The sequence below is a fragment of the Egretta garzetta genome, unplaced genomic scaffold (genome assembly GCF_000687185.1).
Source record: "Egretta garzetta isolate BGI_Z169 unplaced genomic scaffold, ASM68718v1 scaffold183, whole genome shotgun sequence".
Lineage (NCBI taxonomy): Eukaryota > Metazoa > Chordata > Aves > Pelecaniformes > Ardeidae > Egretta > Egretta garzetta.
Genome location: NW_009259232.1, coordinates 74,591 through 84,465, shown reverse-complemented (window position 1 = coordinate 84,465; position 9,875 = coordinate 74,591).

Here is a 9,875-nt window from a genome sequence, read left to right as displayed (position 1 = left end):
AAGAACCCAGAAGATGATGCAACCTTCAGATCAAGTCCATCATCAGGAAAAAGCTAGTATGCTTGGTTCATGGCCGTAAGGATGCCTAGGCGCAGCATTTTTTGAGGCAGTATTATATAGCTCTTGCTAGGTAAAATGGATTTTTCAAGAAGTGAGAGGGCAGAGGGTTAAAAATCTGCCCAAATTAAATGCAGTCTTATTGATGTAGTTTTAAATACAACGTTGGTCAATATAAAGATCACAGGATCTGGCTTATAGTAGTCAGAGATGGAAAAATACTTATCAGATAAAGCTCTGCAAGGGCAGAATACAGTCCCCCCTAACAGAGGACTGGCTCTCATCTTTCATTGTTCTTTCTTCCTTTAACTTGATCTTTGATCTCAGTTCCTGTTAGAAATAACTGTAAACACTGATGATGTTCTAGGCCATTAACCAGATGTACAAGAGCCCTGCCACTAGCAGACCATCTGAAAAAAAGACACATACAAGAGTAATGCTTAAGAATAATACTAATATTTTTCAGGAAAGAAGACACGGCATTTTCATTTCCTGCAGGATCCGTCTGTCACGTCTGAAGCAAATCAGGCTGCTGGGAACGTGGTTCCCAACAGGCCCGTCAGAATCATCTGGCCCGAGCATCCATAGCCAAGATAACATTTTATTTTAACAGGAGTTCTTCTCACCTACATCAATAATTTGGTACCCATTCCACCGGCAAGTTCTTGACAGAAAAGATACTCAAGTAACAGATATTTCAGAAATGCATCTTATGACAGGGTGTCGTCATGATTTTAGTTCAGCTTAGATCTATGCAGAGTTTGAACCCTTAAAGCTTCCAGCCCCATAGAGGGGATAGTCTGGGTAGCTCCCCCCACCACCACTAGTGCTGTGGAAAGCCGGCATTCTTCCCAGCAAAGATCAGGCTGAGCCCAGGCCGATGGTGTTCAGGTAAAACGGCAAAGCGCATCTTTTAATTCATAAAGCCTCCCGCTGATCTAACTGATAAACACACCCATACAGCCAGGGTTCTTCACCCAGCAAGGAACATCAGAAAAAAGCCAACAGTTTTACTTTAAGGTTTTGCAGGTTAGTAACTTTGTACGGCATGATAGACAATATATAAAGGCAAGATGTGTGGAACAATCAGGTTGGAGACTTAATTTCTATGTATTATGTATCCATTATTTATAGGCTTTTGCTAAAGCATTATTTAGTCCCGTTCACAATCCTGAGTATTCAGAAGTCGAACGTAAAGCCTATCACTGGAAAAATGATGCAGAAAAGGAGGTCTGCTTCAAATGTACTCCTAAGTACTGCTAGAGAGCTTTTATGAATAACAGACCATAGCACTTCCTATTGTTTTATTTTTGTCCTCTTTTAGAGACTTAAGAGTGATGTCATAACAGGGGGAAACTTGTCAGGGACACACATGAAAGCCTGACCACGAGGAGAAGACAGATTTGGATGCAGAGATGGGTAATTCAATAAGGGGAGAAAAGGCTGAATTAAAGACATTTTTAGAGTTACTTACATGCGTGTCTCAGAAATGCTACCTCTGTTCTGAGAGGCACATGCTGAACTGCAACCCAATTACTATGTCCAGCTCTGCAATTTCAATCATTCATCCCGTTTATAGGGGGCTTTTTGTCTTGAATTAGGCAAAATGTGAGCCCAACAGGAAATTAAGCAACCAAGCAAAATCAGGAAATTCACTCAAGTGGCTTAGCCAGTGGAATGCCACTGCTATCTTCAAACTAAAACTCCAAAGAGGAGAGGTTGAACTGCAGTCAGATTTATTTTCAAAGTGGCTAATGTGCTTTTAATTTGCACAAGGTTGGTAACCAGGAAAAAAAAAGCAGGCAGAGCCTTACATGGCTGTTGTGAAGTTTGCTTTTAATTTTTTTCACATAAGGCCTTAGCATACAGACATACAGATATATAAAGAATGTAAAAATGCACCATTTGTAAAAAAATTAGAACAGCTATCTTGACAACAAAGTTAGAGATGCTTGTCATAAATGAAGTACCCGCTGTCTTTAGAACATTGAAAATGAACTGAAACAGGAAACGTACACGCAAAGCTTGTGCTTCTTCCTCAGAAAACATATTTGATGATAGCTCTTGGGGCAGGGGGAGGGAAACTCCTTTAGCTGTTTACAGCGGCCTCTCTGCATCTGGGATCTGCAGATCTGTGTGTGGAATATTTTAACTGATTGGGGGGGGGGGCATGCTACAATTTTTGGTTCACAGAAAACACCCCTACCCCCCAAATCCTCAAAGCAGTTTCTTGCTTGAAGATCACCATTATTATTTATTGACCCAAAGTACCTAGGAGCTCTAGTGATGGTCCCAGGTCCCTGTTATGCTGGGCACTGCACCAACACAGAGTGAGTGTACAGTCCTTGCCTGAAGAATTGCCAAAGGAAGGATGAGGCAAGAGGAGAGAAGCAGGCGGCTGCCAGAGTTAAGGGAAAAGAGTACGTGTGTGGCGATCAACCTGGTCAGCAGCACCTTCAGCACACCACTTGCAGGCTTTGTAGAGCTTCTGTGGATCTCAGAGCAAAGTCAGAGCTCGCAAGGGGATACGAGAAGAGATAACAATATAACCTTGCCGATATCTAGAGGGAGTTTCTCCAAAACCTGAAGACTGGCACAGGAGAAAGCCAAGAGTTGTCCATCGGTAGTTTAATAAGAAGACAGAGGTTCCATGGCTGATCTTTATTACGGATGCCGGAGGCCCTCACTGTGTTAGATACACTGCAGTTCAAAATCACACACAGTTTTTTCATTGTGATTGCAAATATGCATTGTTGTTTACTTCACAACTTGCTGCGCTTGCCGTTGATTTAAACCAAACCATTGATTTAAACTTAACCATGAGATGCTTCATTAGCTTCGAGAAGAAACTATGGAGCCTCTGTGGGTGCTGGGTTTGGGGCTGGGGAGGTCTCACTGGTTCTTCCTGAACCCAGTACCTGTAGCATAGTCTTCCTGCTCAGGGCTTTGTATCCGGGAATAAGGCTTTGTGCACAGCCTTCGAAAAACAATCCCAGTTCAGTATTAAAATAACAGCTATAATCAAACCTCCCATCTTTAGCCAATAATTTCAGAGATGAAGGAGAAATTATTGCTCCCCCGCTTTCCTTTTCCCAACACACAGCCACCGGTGCGTGTCATCTGTGCCTGTCCATGCATATCTGTATATGCTGCAAGACATTTAAAACCAGTTGGGCAACGTCAACTGAATTTGGTAAAGGTTTAGAGGCCTTTTGGAGGTTGCACACAATTTATGGAAGTAGCCAACTGAATAGAAGACACCCTACAAGTGTCCCCACTGAAGACAAAGCCACTTAATCAGCTCCTGAAATCTTAGACCACAGAGAACACAGAAAAAACCCACACCTGTGAGGCTTTCACCTACCACAACTGCAGTGAAAGACTCAGTCAGGACTTGCATCTTAAGTCAGTCAGCTTGAAACACATCCAAAAGACACCAGGTTTCATTGAAACAGATTTTAAAATTTGTTAGCTCAAATAGTATCTCCTCCCTTCATCAGAGGCATCCTAGATGTCTCATAGCTCAAAACACAGAACAGTTTAAGTGGGTGCTTTGAAGCGATGAGGAAACCCCTCTTTCTACAGGACTGATGGATGCCTCTTGCTCCCTTGCACAGGGCTGACTGGAGGTCAGGAAGACACTTCCCTCCCAGTCAGGGGAGCAGTGACATGAAGATTCATTTGTCTTTTTTTATCCCCTCCTCTTCAGCCAACAGCCTGGCTGACCTCCTGAATCACCCAGGCCATCATAAAAGCCTCAGGCAAGGGTGATCACTCTTGTTTTCTGCTTGTGAAACCCAGGTTAGTCTCTTGAGGACTAAAATGCTTTAGTTTAATTGAAACCGTTGGGTTTAATATATGAGTATCTTTGCTAGCTGCAGAGGCCTGAGGTGAGCAGAGGTCACACTGAGTGATCTTATGGCACAGTTCATCGTGTCCGGGGGCTCGAGAGGCAGAAGCTGCCTTTGCTTTAGTGAAAGGTAGATGGAGGGGGAATAGGCCATGAAGGGCTTTGAATGGAAAGACAGGGAGAGTGTTTGACAGAACGAAAATAAAGCCAGTGGAGAGTTAGAAGAAGGCTGGTGTGGCTAAAGGACGTGGCAAGATAACCACGGCAGCAGCGGTTTGAATGGAGATGAATGAGATACGATTGTATTAGCCCAGAAGAAAAGTAAGAGAAAATGAAAAGTTCTACTTGAGTCACGCTGGGTTCTATCTGGGATGGGATTTCTCAGAGACAGGCTGCAGTTTTAGTTTGGGCAGAGGAGGCAGGTCTGGGAGCATGAGTAGAAACATGGCATTGGAATTGTCTTCTGCAGGGGAAATGATCTAGAAATGTAAGATGTAAAAGAAAATCCTTCAATACATGACTATACCTGAAGATTAGTATGCACAAATCTATGTGAAGAATTCATGTTTCAAATCTTGGGTATATATCACTCTGCTTGGCTGAAACGCAAATGAAAATTTATCTTTAAATCCCTGTTTTGATTTGATGATTAAAATAGTTCCTTGTTTATCTAACCGCAGTCAATTTAGGAATGAGACGAAGTGAAATACAGATATTACTGGTTTGCAACTACTTTGTATTCCAGTAAAGTTTCATGTTTGAAAGATCTTTGTTTCCTGGAAACTGGTAAAAGATATTGAGGCCTGACACAATGCCGCTGCCCATGGCACATCTTCCACCACTTTTTGAGGTAGAAAAAAAAATACCTATGCAGGCATAAACAACTCTTACACTAAGAAAGTACGTATCCAGTGTGTTTCCACAGGAAAATTGTTTCTTGCTCCCTCAGATTTCTGGATAAGCAATAACAGAAAAGTACAGAACAGTGCTAACTACTATCTCCTTAAAACAGAAAACCTAAACAAAATGAAACAAAACCAACCAAAACCAAAACAGCCCCCCCACACACACTTCAACTCATAAAAAATGAGAAGCAGATGAAATGGCTCATACAGAAATTCTGAATTAAGGATGGTGAAATGTAGTAAGTGTGGTATGTTGTGCGTAGCGTGCTTTAAGTAATGGTGCTTATTAATCAAATTTGTTTGTTAGTGATCTGTCTTCCCTCTGCCTTGTGTTGGAAATCACTAGAGGATTTTGCAAGAGTTCTGTAAGCCCTGTCCTGGCAGAAAAAAACGGGAGCCTGAGAACTCAAGCGGCCCTGCTGGCTGCACCAGGATGCAGGTAACTGATGCACCTCTGCTGTCTCTGGCTTGCTTTCAAGGAGAGACAAGTTGGGGAAAAGTTCTGGGCTGAGAAAAGGCTTGCTCAGGAGGTGAATAAGGCAGTATACTGCAAAAAGAACAAGGCACTTGGAAATGTATGTAGGAAGGACTAGAAACTTGAGTAGGCAGAAGATGCTTTGGCTGAACTCTTAGCAATTTAGAGTTCTCGTGAGTGGGACTGTTCCTAGGGGACTGCAGTGAAAAGCAGAACAATGCTGTACTGGCTCAGCACTTGGAGCTTGATTTGCCCTTTCTGAAATCCTATGGCTAATGCGTACCCTGAAAAACGAAGTATATCCTGGCCAGATGGCTCAATTTAAGAAGAAGCAGGCAACTGTGTAGCTGGAATAGCAGGTAATGGAGGTGAAAGGCTGGCTGTAGGAAAAGTCAGCTGTGTACAGGGGGGACGGGACGGAGTCACCTTCCATGAAATCCAATAAAACCTGATCTGGTCATGATTAACTCAACATTTTCAAAATCCATTTAAGAGTTCACAGAGAACATAATGTCTAGCCAACTTGTAGTCGTATACAAGAGACCCCTGACTCTAATATCCCAGGATGTCAGCCCTCTACTTGTTTCAGATTTTGATGCTGAACACTGCTTTGCTTCTCAACTCCAGCTTATTTATTTAGCATTCTTACTGCTTTATATCTTTTATAACAAGCCCTTGAACCTAAGTAAGGGAAAGTACATTATAGAGAAAACTCATCTGTTTGAGCAGTCTGGGCAAGGTTTACATTAAAACCACCAACTCATACATTTAACTAGTGGCAGAACTTCCTCTTTTGCGCAGAACCTGTATGCTCAGCTGTGAAACTGCTGAACAGAGAGAATGGAGAAGTGTGAAAAGCATCTTTGACGGGGCCCAGCCATGCTCAAACATCCCCTCAAAACACGCGGGATCTCACAGGACCCCTCAATACCTAAGCAGTGTCTCCTGTACCTGCTCTGCGTCGGACTCCAAAGTCAGTCTGGTTTCTTTCTTCACCCCCTTGCTGCGGGGGCTCCCGGGGCCGGGAGACGGAATCTGCATTGCCCCCTTGCTCCTGAGGGTGACTACGACGCGACCCTGAGGGAAACAGGATCAGTGAAGGATTTTATTTGATCTGGAATCTTTCTGACAGGCCTTCGTAAATTTGTCCTTTAAAACAGAGGTCCCTTTTCCCTTTTATATAATTATATATAATATTATATTATATATATATTATTTCTGCGAGGAAGGAGATGAATGACTAGCAGTGACTGCTACAAGAAGAGAAACACCATTATTTGGGGTAAATTCACCTGAATTCTGCTATCCCCACTGAGACTTGCTACCCCAACTCACTTGTCCTGCTTCTATAGCTCATTGTAAGAGGACCACTGCACGTAGCAACTACACTAACTTTTGGCTTACCAATGTTGTGTTAAGTAAAAAGCGATCAGTGTACAGAGCAAAATACCTTTCAACCAATTTGAAATAGTGTTGGAAATGCTCATCCGAACCTTATGAGCAGCTGTGCGTCTTACAGAGTGTCTGAACTATTTTTGCACTTCATTTCTTTTCTTTTGCACTTCATCAAATAGCTGCTGGGATCCTTATCTACAGACAGTATGAAAATAATAACAAAAAAAAAGAACTGAGTTGCATAGTCTCCTCTGTTTCCCTTCTTGATCTCAGGCGGTAATTTGCCTAAATCACCAACAGCTTAGTATAACACACACGTAGCATGAAGATCTGTCTGTTGGTTTTGTGCGAGAGGCAAAGCCAGCGTGCCGCTCACGCCTGTCTACCATGTTCTGCCTAAGGAGGGGAAAACATTCCCTTTCTTGAATAACTGGACCTGGGAGCTAGGTCTTGAGGCGGGATGCAAGAGGAACTGCTGTTCCCTTATGGAAAATAGGTGTCAAGACGGACCAAACCGAACACATCATCTGTGCGAGTAGCAAAGACGTCTATATGCTTACTCCAGCAGTTTAGGTGCATAAAATAATCCCCAGAAGGGTATCTTAGAGTAATCATGCCATGCGTCAGTTGCCCCAGGTGAAAACTTTCTCTCAAGGTTCATTCTGATTGCACCTATTTCAGCCTGTGCTGTATCATAAAGACAGCTCTCTGTCTCTCTCTAGGTTTCTTTTCTATCTTTTTTTTTTTTTTTAAATTTAGAAACCTGTCTACATTCATGTCTCACTGTTTTTTTGGAAACAGATGGCCCTTCCTGGAGACACACAGTTGAGTGAACAGACACCGACCACTTTAACATGTGGTAGCATGTTTGTAATTAGATATTTAAAGTGCTAGACAATTACTATCGAACCTTGTCATGAGGGAAATTTAGGTCTGTGTTTACCAAGATCTGAATTATAAACTGGATCCCTGCCAGAGCTTTACTCTTGGGTATAAAAGAAAAGACGACTATGGTCGAATACTGAGCGACATTGATTAAAGCTACCACCTGCCCTGTCTCAGATATGATCGCTCACTCCTAGCTCCCACCACAGTCCCTCCGTTTTTGTTGACCGTTGTTTGCGATTTGCCCAAGTGATAAATCTGGGGATGCAACCGGCTGATCATAGGAGGTACCACCTCTGTAACATCACCATTTGAAGGCTCAGCTTCCCACCTGTTTTTGGACTACAGACTGGTGAAGGCAGCTCCACCCAGTAGAAGAGAGTACCAGCCATTGTCACAATGGGAAAAAAAAAGCTGATAAAGCTGGAGAAAAGAATGGGAAGCGGTAAAAGAAATCAGGGAAGAAATCACAGGGGAGCATGACAGAAGAAGAGAAAGAAAATTTAAGAGTTATCTAATCCATGAGATAGATAGATAATTTAGTTACTGCAAAGTTTTTACCCTAGTTGGAGGTACTCGGCCTGTGGAAGTTGAGAGCAGAAGCACTGACTGTGGTGGGAGTGCGGCTGTAGCTCTTTTCACATGCCTCCCCCATCGCTGCAGCCAGGGCTGGAAGTAAACAGTTGCCATCGAGAGGCAGCTCGGTTTCAGAAACACAAAGTTCCCTCTGGTTTTACCTCACTTGCAGCAGAAATAGTGCAAGGAGGCTGGAGGGAAGTGTTGTGGCTAACGGAGAGAAACATGAATGTTCGAAACTACAAAAATGGTTGAACTTGTAGGTGAGGGAAAACCAGTTTTACATCAAAATCTGACGCCTGAGCTGCTAAACTCCAGTGGAATACTTAAAATGGTTGTGAAAGATAAAATTACATTATGACTTTTTTTTTTTTTTAAACCTAAACGGTTAATTCTAACTTTGGATAAGGATTTAGCAATGAAATGCTTCAGGGATGACTTGTTTTCAGTGAGGAATTCTGTGTACAAAACTGATTACAGGATGGAGCAACATCCCTGCCAAAGATATGGGTAGGCTCATGAAAGCAGATGAACTGCAATTTCCCATGCACCAGAATTCACAATAAGGCCAGGAGCAAAATGAGCACAACCAGAAGTATTTCAAGAGCCAGGACTGAACCATGGGAGAAAGCCACGTACATTTCTGTGTACCTTTAATCACTTGCAAGATCTTTCTGAAGAGAGGTAGGTGTTGAGCTCACAGAGAACTGGTACACTGATTTAAATATTCATGGTATAATTTGGGAAAGGTATCTTGGAAAATTATTTGAAAATATTTCAGCCTAAGTTGTATCAAAACAAAATAAACACGCAAAATTTTCAAGAAACTGAGTACTGTAGGGGTTGTATAGGGTGCAAAGATGAGAGGACAGTGAAGAACAAGCAGCAAAACCTGGCAATGCTGTTTGAAGTAAAATTGGTTTGAAGTTATTGGTCTCTTAAGGTTAAAATTGTAAAACCTGAAAAATAAGCAAGCTGAAGTAAGGATACTTGTTGCATTGCAACATTAACTTGGGTATCTATTGCAGCATTGTCTTGTAATTCAGCAAAATCTTACAGGATAATGAAGTTGGGCAAAAAACTTCTGGGTCAAAGGAAAGGTGAGGGAGTGAAATAAAACTCCATGCGCAAACACTGAAGAGCAGGTTGCAGAAGGTTGAAATAACAGATGCTTGTTCAAGGAGTGAGAAGAGCTTGCTAATAGTCGCCACTAATAAAAATTACGTGTACCTCAGTGATGTTAGGCCTGTAGGCAACAGTAAATCAGGGTTTGGTTTCTCATGATGTTAAGGATTATGCAGCCACATAAAGCAGTCTCTGCCCTGACAAGTGTACAATGTAATTGTTGTCCAAACACATCCCACTTCCTCACTACGGCTGACTCATAACTGCTTTTGAGAAACTCCCATAGGAACGTTTCTTGCAGAGTGAGAAGCGGGCGCTCTTTTTTTTTTCTGGCCTCCATTTTGAGGGGCAAAAGAAGATGGCACCAGTTCGGATCCACGCGGGACCCCTGCGGGAGATGACGCTGAGGTATTTCCAGCAGGTTGGTCTGGAAACTGCCAGCGGGAGGAAGCCCGGAGCAGGCAAGCAGAGGGCAGTGTAACCACGCCGGTACACGGCGCAGAGCGGCACAGCTGCCGAGGCCGCTGCGAAGAACCAGCTAGGGGGAAGGTAACTTAAGCAGCCGGAGCTGCTTAGCGTAAGCCGTGGCTTCTGGGGGGAAGCCCCG